The sequence below is a fragment of the Alexandromys fortis genome, unplaced genomic scaffold, assembly GCF_014885135.2.
Source record: "Alexandromys fortis isolate MF-2015 unplaced genomic scaffold, M_Fortis_MF-2015_v1.1 scaffold_220, whole genome shotgun sequence".
In the NCBI taxonomy this organism is placed as follows: domain Eukaryota; kingdom Metazoa; phylum Chordata; class Mammalia; order Rodentia; family Cricetidae; genus Alexandromys; species Alexandromys fortis.
Window position 1 is genome coordinate 1,902,175 of NW_026068099.1, and position 10,902 is coordinate 1,913,076.

The following is a 10,902-nucleotide window of genomic DNA, read 5'->3' on the forward strand; positions in this document are numbered from 1 at the left end:
CTTTGCTGAGCAGGGAACACATCAAATTGCCTGTAATATCAAGCAAGATATCTTGATGCCAAACTTAGACAGAGGGGAATTTTCACTGCCAGAGGGAATCTGTTCTTCATCAATGTTTCAATATTCAAGGAAGCCGGGGACATTTTTCTGTGATTGAAGCAAATTGTCAGTTGCCAATACTATGATTTAATTCATTTCTTTTCTCCTCTTACTTGGATGAACTGCCATAGCATCTGCTGTGCCATGAAAGCCTAGAAGAAACATTATACTAAAGAGTAGAGAAAGGGAATGCAAGGGAGGGGTGAAGAGAAAGCGAGAAATGAGAGGATAAAAGAGATAGAGAATGAGACGGCTGGAGTGGGAGAAACGATGAGAACACATGGGGAAACTGAGAAACAGAAGAGCAGATGGAATGGGAAAACCAAGAAGGATGGAAAAATGAGAAAGAATCAGAATAAAACCATGAAGGGGCTAGGAAAGTGGCTCAGTGGGTAAAGAGCTTGCTGGGCAGGAAAGAGATGCTGAGTTCAGATCCCCAGCGTCCATCCAAGTTAGCTGTGACACCTGTAATGTCAGCACAGGGAGGTGGAGAGGTGGACCCCAGGGCCTCACTAACCGCGTCAATCAAACCAAAACGGCTAGCTCCAGGTTCAGTGAGAGCCCATGTTCAAAATGTAAGGTAGAGAATGATGACAATACGCAGAATAAACCACTGCTCCACATGTGTATGTACAGACTAACACACTGCACACACAGGTTTGTAACACACACACACAAAACACAGAGAAAGACAGTACAAAAACCAAAGGCTAGTGTGATCTCAGGGATGGGTCTCCTCTCAAGTTTTAGGGAAGAGGTCCAAGACTAAAACTCCTTTCCCAAGGTCACTGAATTCATCCAAGGTCATTGACCAGGCCTGCCAATCAACTTCCTTCCCTGTTTAGCATGTAAAGAACAAGATGCAGCCAAGGAATGAAGGCAGAAAGACAGAGCTTGCTGTGTGTACACATGCATAGGGTGCTGGCTTTCTTCAAATGTTTGTGCTGAGTACTAAATGTTAGCAGTATTTCCTAAGATGAGGTGCTCTGCTGGCACAAAGAAATCCAATCAAACCAGATAAGCCAAATTAAAATGCCCATATTTAATAAATGTTGCACTCTTCAGTGGCCTGGAGAGCATGGAAGAGAGGGGTGGGAATCCACACAAACCCAAAAACCACGTGTTCTTGTTTCTGAATAGGCAAGCCTAAAAAGCCTGGGGAAGTGGTCCTGGCCCTCCCCCGGGGAGGGGTCACCACTTGGCAGGCTGGGAGTTGGAGTCCAAGCCAGGGCAACTGCCAGACCAGGGGCTTCCAATCATCCCAGACTTCTTAGATATAGGGGTGCTAGAGGGCTGGGGTGGTATCCCCCAGCCTAATATTACATTTTAGACTCTTTGTATATAGGAGTGTGAGTTTTATCTAAACACTAAAATCTAGCAATTTAATAGCTATCGTTTCTTCAGTCTTACACCCCCAGCGCTGCCTGTGAACAGTAGCTAAGACCTAGGAGATACTTATTCGCTTCCTCAACGGATTTCACATCGCAGAATCCGAGTCTGGAAGGGTTATCAGAATCTTATGTCAGTCTTCTCAGTGGACCTCTGAATTTACAGCTCCTGAGGCCTGGGTATTTCCAGGCTGGCACCTATCCTGATAGGAGCTATACCCTTGATGATGAGAAAAAACCAACTCTGGGACCCCAGTTCTCATTCTAGAAGGGCCAGTCACCTCCTCTAAGGTGAGTTTATGCATTAGGTACCAGCATTTCCAGAACTAGTTTGTTTTGACCATGGCCCAGAAAATGTATATAATGCTAAAATTAGAAAAAAACTGAGTAAAGAGTAAATACAACCTCTGTACTATTCCTACAACTTTTCCAAAATTTCTTTTCTTGTTTTTTTTTTTTTTTGCTTTTATTGAGCTATAAACCCTTCTCTTCCTTCCCCTTTCCTTCTACCCTCCCCCATGATCCCCATGCTCCCAAATTACTCAGGAGATCTTGCCTTTACTCCTTCCTATGTAGATCCATGTATGTCTCTTTTCAGGTTCACTTTGTTATCTAGATTCTCTGGGGTTGTAGATTTGTGGGCTGGTTTTTCTTTGCTTTATATCTAAAAGCCACTTATGAGTGAATACATATGTTATTTGTCTTTCTGGATCTGGCTTACTTCATTTGATATGTTCTTTTTTTTAGACCTATCCATTTGCCTGCAAATTTTAAGATGCCTTTTTTTTAAGTACCTTTGTGTAGTACTCCATTGAGTAAATGTACCACATTTTCCTTAACCACTTTTCAGTTGAGGGCATCTAGGTTGTTTCCAAGATCTGGCTATGACAAACAATGCAGCTATAAACATAGTTGAGCACATGTCCTTGTGGTACAATTGAGCATCTTTGGATATATAACCAAAAGTAGTATTGCTGGACTTGAGGTAGATTGTTTCCTGATTTTCTGAGAAATCACCATACTGATTTCCAAAGTGACTGTACCAGCTTGCACTCCCACCAGCAATGGAGGAGTGTTCCCTTTACCCCACAAGCTCTATAGTGGGCCTGTGTCATCAGTGATTTTGATCTTGGACATTCTGACAGGTGTAAGGTGGAATCTCAGAGTTGTTTTGATTTATATTTCTCTGATGGCTAAGGATGTTGAACATTTCCTTAAGTGTCTTTCATTCATTTGAAATTCATCTGTTGAGAGATCTCTGTTTAGGTCTGTACCCCATTTTTATTGAATTATTTGTTCTTTAGATATCAAGTTTCTTGAGTTCTTTGCATATTTTGGAGATCAGTTCTCTGTCTGATATGAGGTTGGTAAGATATTTTCCCATTGTGTAGGCTGCTGTTTTGTCTTTTTGACTGTGTCCTCTGCTTTACAGAAGCTTTTCATTTTCAGGAGGTCCTATTTATTAGTTGTTGCTCTCAATGTCTGGTGCTACTGGGGTTATATTTAGGAAGTGGTCTCCTGTGCCAATGTGTAAAAGTCACTTCCCACATTCTCTTCTATGAGGCTCAGTGTGGTTGATTTTATGTTGAGGTTTTTGATCCATTTGGACTTGAGTTTTGAGCATGGAGATAGATATGGATCTATTTGCATTTCTCAACTTGTTGATATCTAGTTGTGCTTGCACTATTTGTTGAATATACTTTTTCCCCATTTTATATTTTTATCTTCTTTGTCAAAAATCAGGTGTTTGTAGGTATGTAGATTGATAGCCAGATCAATTCTATTCGATTCCATTGGTCCTCCTGTCTGTTCTTATGTGAATACAAGGCTGTTTTCATTACTGTAGCTTTGTAGTAGAGTTTGAAGTCAGGGATGGTAATGCCTCCAGAAGTTTCTTCATTGTACAGTAGACCACTCCTTAAGGATAAACCCAGGGAGACTCGGGGCCATCTGGACAGGGAAATTTAGGAGTTGGCTATGGGAACATCATCTGGAAGTGGATGTAAACTTCTAGCTCCAGGAGACATGTCGCCCTCTGAGAAGCGGTATGAAAGGAAAGTAGTCAGCATAGGGGGTTATGTCTAAAATCTGTATCAGGAGTGTCACCTGCCAAGACCTGAGAGAACTGTTTCTACGTCACTACTTAACTACTGCCTAATTTAGACTCAATGGCACCGTGATCAAGATGGAAACAGCAAATCCATTATGGTTATACAACTACTCTTAAGTAATTTATATAAAATATCAATGACCATACTTGCCATAGTTTGTGGAAGGAAGATTTACTATTCTCTGTCCCATATACTGAAGGATTCTTGGGCTATAACTTATTGACCATGAACTATTGATAGGCCTAACAAAGTACCTGGCATATACTTTATAATGAATGAACTAAGGTAAGAAGACTAAACTTCAACCTTCAATATAATTAAGTAATTATATTGATGTTCATCATCAAAAACAAAGAGTAGATATGTTTCTATTAATTCTCAGAGACTATTATGCCTGCAACCAAGCCTGGAGGAGTCAGGAAGGGATTCCTGGAAAATCCTGTCCCAGCCAGCTACATGGATACAGGCCCAGGCCAGCTGTCCTTACCACTGATGTCTCAGCAGAGAAGAGGGAGTGTGCAGAAGAAGTTGTAGGTGTTTTTTTCTCCACATGACAGCCAAATAAGGCTATCTCCATATCAAGGTAATCACACACACAAACAAACACACACACAAACCAGTTCAGTCTACGCTCAGGAGGGGAATCTGCCTCAAGCTAAAATCTACCCCAGATATCTGGTCAGACAAACACACACACACACACACACACACACACACACACACACACGCACACCTGGGACCACAGATATCAGAATCACTGTTAGTTCACCCAGGCGTAACTTCATTTACACATGGAGAAGCCAAGTTCCAGGTAAAGGAAACAGAAAACAGTTTACCCAAGGTCTTACACCCGGTAGTGGCTGGTCCTGGATCTTCAGTTCAGTCTTTTGAGTTCCTATGGGCTCTGTTCCCACATCCTGATGGCACCCCCACTCCCCTGACATCCTGGTGGCACCCCACTCCCCTGACATCCTGATGGCACCCCACTCCCCTGACATCCTGATGGCACCCCACTCCCCTGACATCCTGATGGCACCCCCACTCCCACCCTCAGTGCAAGCATTCTAGCTGTCTTTCACACACAGTCACTCAGATATATGGGCTTTAGATGGAGAAGTCTGTAGAACATTTCACCAGTGTTGATTCAGTCTCGGGGAGATCATGGTACCTCGGAGTAAAGCAGACGTATTGGCTGACTCTGTATCCAGGTAAACAGACACTGCACTCAGGGTGAGAAGGAAGATCCTCCATGCTTCTGACCCTGCCAGACATCCCTGCCCTGTCAGAGAGTTTTGGCACACGCCTCTCATCGCCAAACACAGGGGTCAGTGGCCTCCCATCCCCACATCAACTCCCTGAACTCCTATTGATGCCTCAAGTAGAAGTGTTTGTGTGTGAGACTGCCTGCTTTGTCTACTAGGTTGAAAGCTCTTCAAAGACAGGAACTGTATCTCACCCATCCCTGGAGTCCTGGGCCTGCGTCTGGCACACAGAGGGGTATTATTCACTGATGGTTAAGCTGTGATATCCTACACAGAGCCAGGAAAGCATAGCAAAGAGGTGAGGAGATGATATGGCCTGGAACCAGGTGATCCTGAGTTCAGATTCTGACTCACACACTTTAATTGCTATGTGACCATGAAAAGTGTTACTTAATCTCTCTGAGGCTTAACTTCCTCATGTGAGACGCTGTCATAGTGAGATGAGACAATGCTGTTGGAGCCCTTGGTAGAGCACGCACAACTCAGTAAACACTCAGTAAATGTCACGAAAGGACAAAATTGGACTGCCAGTGTGATGGGGTTGATCCTTCGATAAGCTGGTTTGTTCGCAGTTATCTAAGCTTAGGGACAGGGAAGGCCTAAGAAGAGCGCAGATGAGGTAAATCCACTAATGGGACCAGGAAAAACAAAACAGTAAATCAGCAGCGCACCCCTCACTCACCTCTTCAAAGAAATAACCCCTGCGGTGTCACCAGAAGCCTCTCCCAGCCTTCTTTTGATTGACAGAGCCCCAGACGCTTTCCAGGAAGTCCATGGTGCATTGTTTTTCCGAGAATGCCCCTGGGTTTCGTGCTGGCTGGTGATGAGAGACCCTAGGGAGCTGGCAAAGCAGGCCAGGCTGTTCCAGGAAGTCATAGAGCAGTACCTGTGACTGAAGCTAGCCGAGGCCCAGCAGCCTAAGAATGCTGGGAAAGAAGAAGAGACCGGAAGACGGAGGGACTGTGGTGGGGGAGGGGGGCAGCAAAAGACGGAGGCTTTCCTCAGTGAGGAGAACGCTGTGCCATCCCTCAGACTGAGCAGGCTGAGAGAGAACACAACTCAGAAAGAGGGGCCTGTAAGGAGGCAAAAGGGGAAGATTATAGCCACTCAAAGCTGGATGAGCTTGCTTCCAACTGTTCTGAAAATGAGAAACAGAAGAACTAGAAAGACGGATGGTAAATCAAATCTAGTGCAGGCTCCAGAACAATTCAGAAGTTTTTAAGAGAATAAAAGGTGAGTTGATTACATTTACTTACAAAGAAAGAATTTAACTAGATTGAACACATTATTCATACATACCTTTAATTCCACCACTCAAGAAGCTGTTGGATCATGAGTCAAGGCTAGCCTGGGCTACATAATGAGACCCTACCTTCAGAAGCCAAGGGCTGGCCATGGAACTTAGTGGTTGAGTACTTACTTGCCTGGTTTGTGAAAGGACCTGGAACCAATCCCACACACTCCAAAAAAGAGTAATATATATTTCTGAAGCACAAAGCCAAAAGGTTATTATGTATAATTATGTACAGACCTTCAGGTCTGCTTTGGGGAAAATTGTAATCTGATGTGTTGGAAAGTTGGCCTCCTCAATGCACCCGCAAGAAACTCACATAGTATTCGCTGATTTTCATGGTGGGAGCCTTCCTCCTGTTACCAATTTCAAGCTTCCAATATGACTATTAGAATTTGGAGGAGGGGGTACTTAGTAATTGGCTTTTATAAAACCAGTTGGAAGCCCTGTAGCACCTGATATTAACTGAGAGCTGAATGAACTTCTTGTTCTTGGCACATGTACTAGTGGAAGACGACATCTTAGGGTCAGAAAAACACAGACGTAAATCCTGTTCCTCATTGAATTTAGTAAGTTACGAAGTAAAATAGGTTCATAACTGCTGTCCCATAGAGTTGTCTGGACAAGAAGAATGCAGTGTCTGAAGCACTCAGCAGATTGTTTAAATTGCAGAGTCATTTACACAAGCACACAAACTGTAACTATGTCCCAGAGTCATTAGGTACACGCTCAGGTACCCACCACTGAAATCAAAACAAACGGGGTTTCCAACAACTGCAGAAAGTTACCCATCATGGCTGTGAAGTTTTGGGCAGTCCTTGCATGGAGTGGTGGGGCCCATGGTCTCTGTCCATGAATCTCAGCAGACTGTCTTGACCAACACAGCACAACCAGAGTGCTGCCCAGCCTTGGCTAGCTGAGTCTCTGCAACACACCCAGTAAGTCAGTCAGCCTCCCCACTGAGATCACCCTATTGGGAGGCTATATGTAGGCCCTGCAGTCCAGAGCTCCAGCAGAGACTACCAAAAGGTCAGACCTGAGGAAAGCCATCTTGGACCCCCAGGACCAGACTCTCCATCAGCCCCATGTGGAAAATGAACAGTCAATCAAGTCTTGCCTGAATCTTTGGCTCACAAAAACTGAGGGACAGAATGAGGTAGATTTTGTTTCTGGCATTGAGTTTGGAGATAATTTATCACAAGCATAGCTAACTGGGACAATTCCTATGTGTGCCTTTCCCATCAACAATGTGTCCTGTCTTCTGAGACAACCACAGTTCCATTGTTTATCACTAAAGACTCTCTGTGTCTGCTTTCAAGCCATCACCCAACAGCATCCAGCAAGAGCTCCTCGGACATGGGCTTTTAATTCGGATACTGCTGGAGTTGATTGTTTAAATGGATTTTATTGATAAGTAATCCTCCCTGTTATTAGTATGCTAACACCTATTTATCTGATTTCCTATTGATAGACATCTGAATTGTGTCCAGTTTGAGATTGCTGCTCGTGCACTGGCCTACCTGTATGTTCCTTAGACACATATTTTCATGTCTCTTGGAAATATGCATAGAAATAAGATGATTGCATTTGGGGACAATACTTTTACCTGTATTAGAAAATGTCAAGCAGATGTCTAAACTGACTACACACTCTCTTCCCCCACCTGCAGTATTTTATTGTGTCACATTCTTATAAAACTCCACAGCATCATTCATTCGCATTTTGCCCATTCTAAAGCATGGATGACAATGTCCCTAGCAGCTTAATTTTAATTTCCATGAGGATTTGTAATGTTGAACATCTTCTTGGCCACTCAGATATCTTTGGGGACCTCTGGTTCAGTCTTTGACACTTCTTTCTAAATGCAGTTGTCCATAATGACTAAGCATAGAGTTCTTCACATATATTGAATTCTAGTCCTGGAGCAGATGTTTTCTTCCACACCACAACTGGCCTTTCTGCTTCTCAACTGTGTCTTATGTTGAACATGAACTTAATTTTTATGAATTCTAGGCAGATTTTTTCACTGTAGTCAGAAACTCTTTAGCCTGTGAACTTTCTGTCTATACTAAGGTTAACAAGGGGTCCACTAACATTTTTACTACAGGTTTCACTGTCCTAACGTCCACATTTAAGCTTGCAACCCATTTGGTTTCAGTTTGCACAGGTAGTGTGCGGGAAGGGTCCTTTCTATGACTCCCACATAAACACCCAGCTTCTCCAGCTATTTCCCTACAGATACGCTGTAGATGCAGATACAGATTGCAAAACTGGTTTAGCCAACCGCATGCCTAGAGTTTCATCATCTGAGAAAAGCATCAGTGGCCACTGTAAACTTGTTCTTGACCTAGGGGACAACATATAAATATACTTGCCACCAAGACTTAATTCAGTCCCTAGAACCCACATGGTGGAAAATGAGAACTGACTCCTATCAGTTGTCCTTCCGCCTTCGCATGCATTGCTGGGCACACTTACACACACAGATAGGTGGATAGATAGACAGACAGACACACAGACAGACAGACAGACAGACAGACAGACAGAGCGAGCACATGTATACACAGAGATAGGTTGATAGATAGATAGATAGATAGATAGATAGATAGATAGATAGATAGATAGATTGAGCACATGTACACTCAGATAGATGGTAGGTAGAGATAGATGGATGGATAGATAGGTAGGTAGGTAGATAGATAGATAGATAGATAGATAGATAGATAGATCACATGTACACACACAGATAGGTGGGTAGATAGATAGAGATACATACACACATGAATGTTCTTTGAACGGTATAATAAATATCACAAACTACATTCCACCCACATATAACAAAGTAAACAAACTGTGCTCTCAGTTTATACCTTTGAGCCCTGGATAAACTAAACTGCACATGAGAAAATACCAAGCGTCAGAGACCCAGATTACATAGATTTATAACTCGACATCTGTCAGAGGGCCTTCTCTGCCCAGACTTAGGGTGTGTTAGGGGAGAAGAAAGAACAAGGGTAGAAGACATTCCCTGTCCTCCAGACCGTCACAGTGGGTACAAGTCTAATGGCCTGAGACCTCACTCACCTTGATCCTCTGGAATCCAGAGTGGAAACTATTCTCCCCTCTGGTAGTTGCAGAAAGACTCTGACATTCTAGTCCATTCTATGCCAATGACCTGCTGCAAAGAGGAAAATAAAATCACAGGACTACCGAATCTCGGGGTTGGGGGACCTTCCAGCTGAAGGCAGTGATCAGCACAATCACCTGGAGCTCTTGTCTGAAAATACCGATTTCCAGGCTGCAATCCAGAATCATCTTCTTTTTTGCTCCAAGATCAGGCCTGAAACCCTATATTTAAAAAAAAAAATAGTCCAGGTATTCTATGTCCAGCCAAGTTTAGAGACCTAACTTCTTGCACAAACTGGAGTGGGTGGGGTGGGAAGATGCCTAAAATTTTCTTAGAAATTGCTGGGATTACACAAAGCAACTAGCTAATCAGATGAAATGATTAAAACAATGTCAAATATTCTCCAAGAGAAACAACTAGCGTGGGGCACACAGGGAAGCAAATCATGAGGAGGAGGGAAAAGGGAAAGAAGCAGTTGGGTGCCAAAGACACATTTCATTCCTTTTCCATCTTCACCTGGATTCCTGCTTAGGACCCAAAACCAATTTATAGCAACTTAGTGACCGATTAAATCAAAGGTTCTGTTAGTCTATTTGAACTCTCACATGAAAATAATCAGAGCCAAAAATTGATCGAATGCCTAATTAGGCGAGCAGATATGGCAAACGCATAGAGGGAAATATTTTCAGAACAGTAGCAAGTTTCAAACTTTGACTGAGGCATAACGACCCAGCAAGCCTGCGGAGGGTCAGGGCACCTCTGAAACAGAAAAAAGAAGAAAATCCTACTGATGAGAGGCCAAAGAAAACTAGCTGGAAGATGGTTCATAGAACAAAGCAGAAAGACAAGGTGACTGGTTTTGTCTGCACTGAGAGTCTTCCCCCTTTTTTTTCCCCTGAGATTAGGATGGGTGAGCAGCAGCTGGCCACAGTACTGGAGAAGCTTGCTGAGAAAAGCAACATGGGGTGAAAGTTCACTGGGTCAAGACAGAGATCTGAAATCACAATGGCCCTTCCCCAAGTTTCAAAAGGCCATAACCTCACAGCATGGGTAGCAAATCCACTAACAACCAGAGTGGACCCAGGGTAAAGTACCTCTGTTCCTTGGGCCTCCGTTTCCAGTGATGACAAAATCCTCTAGTCGTGACTCCTGTGTCCCTTGAACACTGGATGGCAATTTTTTAGGGGCAAGGAAACCCGCTAGGGTCACCAAAATCTACTTCTCCCCCCTCAGAGCTGAGAACTTTCCCTCATATCCACGTGCACATTTCGGAGTGGGGGCTGGGATGGAATTCTCAAGTACACAGAGCTGGGTGGAGAGAGGGAGGAAGACAGAGCCTCCACAGATTCCCTGCTCAGTGGCACCTCCCTCTGTGTCCAAGTCACAGGGCTTTAGAAGTATTGTTGGGATCCCTGTCAATCAATCCTACCAACCCCACCCTCTATTATCATTTCCTCAACTGGGCAGGGGAAATATAGAGACTGTTCAAATCCTTTCCATAGGGAGAAGTTGAGAAAGGCTAAGGAAACCCCTATCTACCTTGTCTAGGAAGCAAACAGGAAAAAAAGGTTCATTTTGTCCTCCATCCAGAAATTCTCAGGTCAATTCTAGAATAGCAGACTCA

The 10,902-nt window shown here is 43.6% G+C and overlaps 2 long non-coding RNA genes across 3 annotated transcripts; both read right to left on the reverse strand.

Moving 5' to 3' along the window:
• Positions 1–2,278: 2,278 nt before the first annotated feature.
• LOC126489484 (uncharacterized) lies at positions 2,279–4,199 on the reverse strand. The gene is made up of 2 exons (XR_007588936.1): positions 4,086–4,199; positions 2,279–3,522 (listed from the first exon to the last, which is right to left on the reverse strand). It is a non-coding gene; the product is annotated as an uncharacterized lncRNA (long non-coding RNA).
• A 408-nt stretch (positions 4,200–4,607) lies between these two features.
• LOC126489482 (uncharacterized) lies at positions 4,608–10,627 on the reverse strand. 2 transcript variants are annotated; one of them, XR_007588934.1, is made up of 4 exons: positions 10,373–10,627; positions 9,416–9,499; positions 9,236–9,326; positions 4,608–5,933 (listed from the first exon to the last, which is right to left on the reverse strand). It is a non-coding gene; the product is annotated as an uncharacterized lncRNA (long non-coding RNA). The 2 variants fall into 2 exon arrangements; XR_007588933.1 differs by having other exon boundaries at positions 9,236–9,329.
• Between the last annotated feature and the right edge of the window lie 275 nt (positions 10,628–10,902).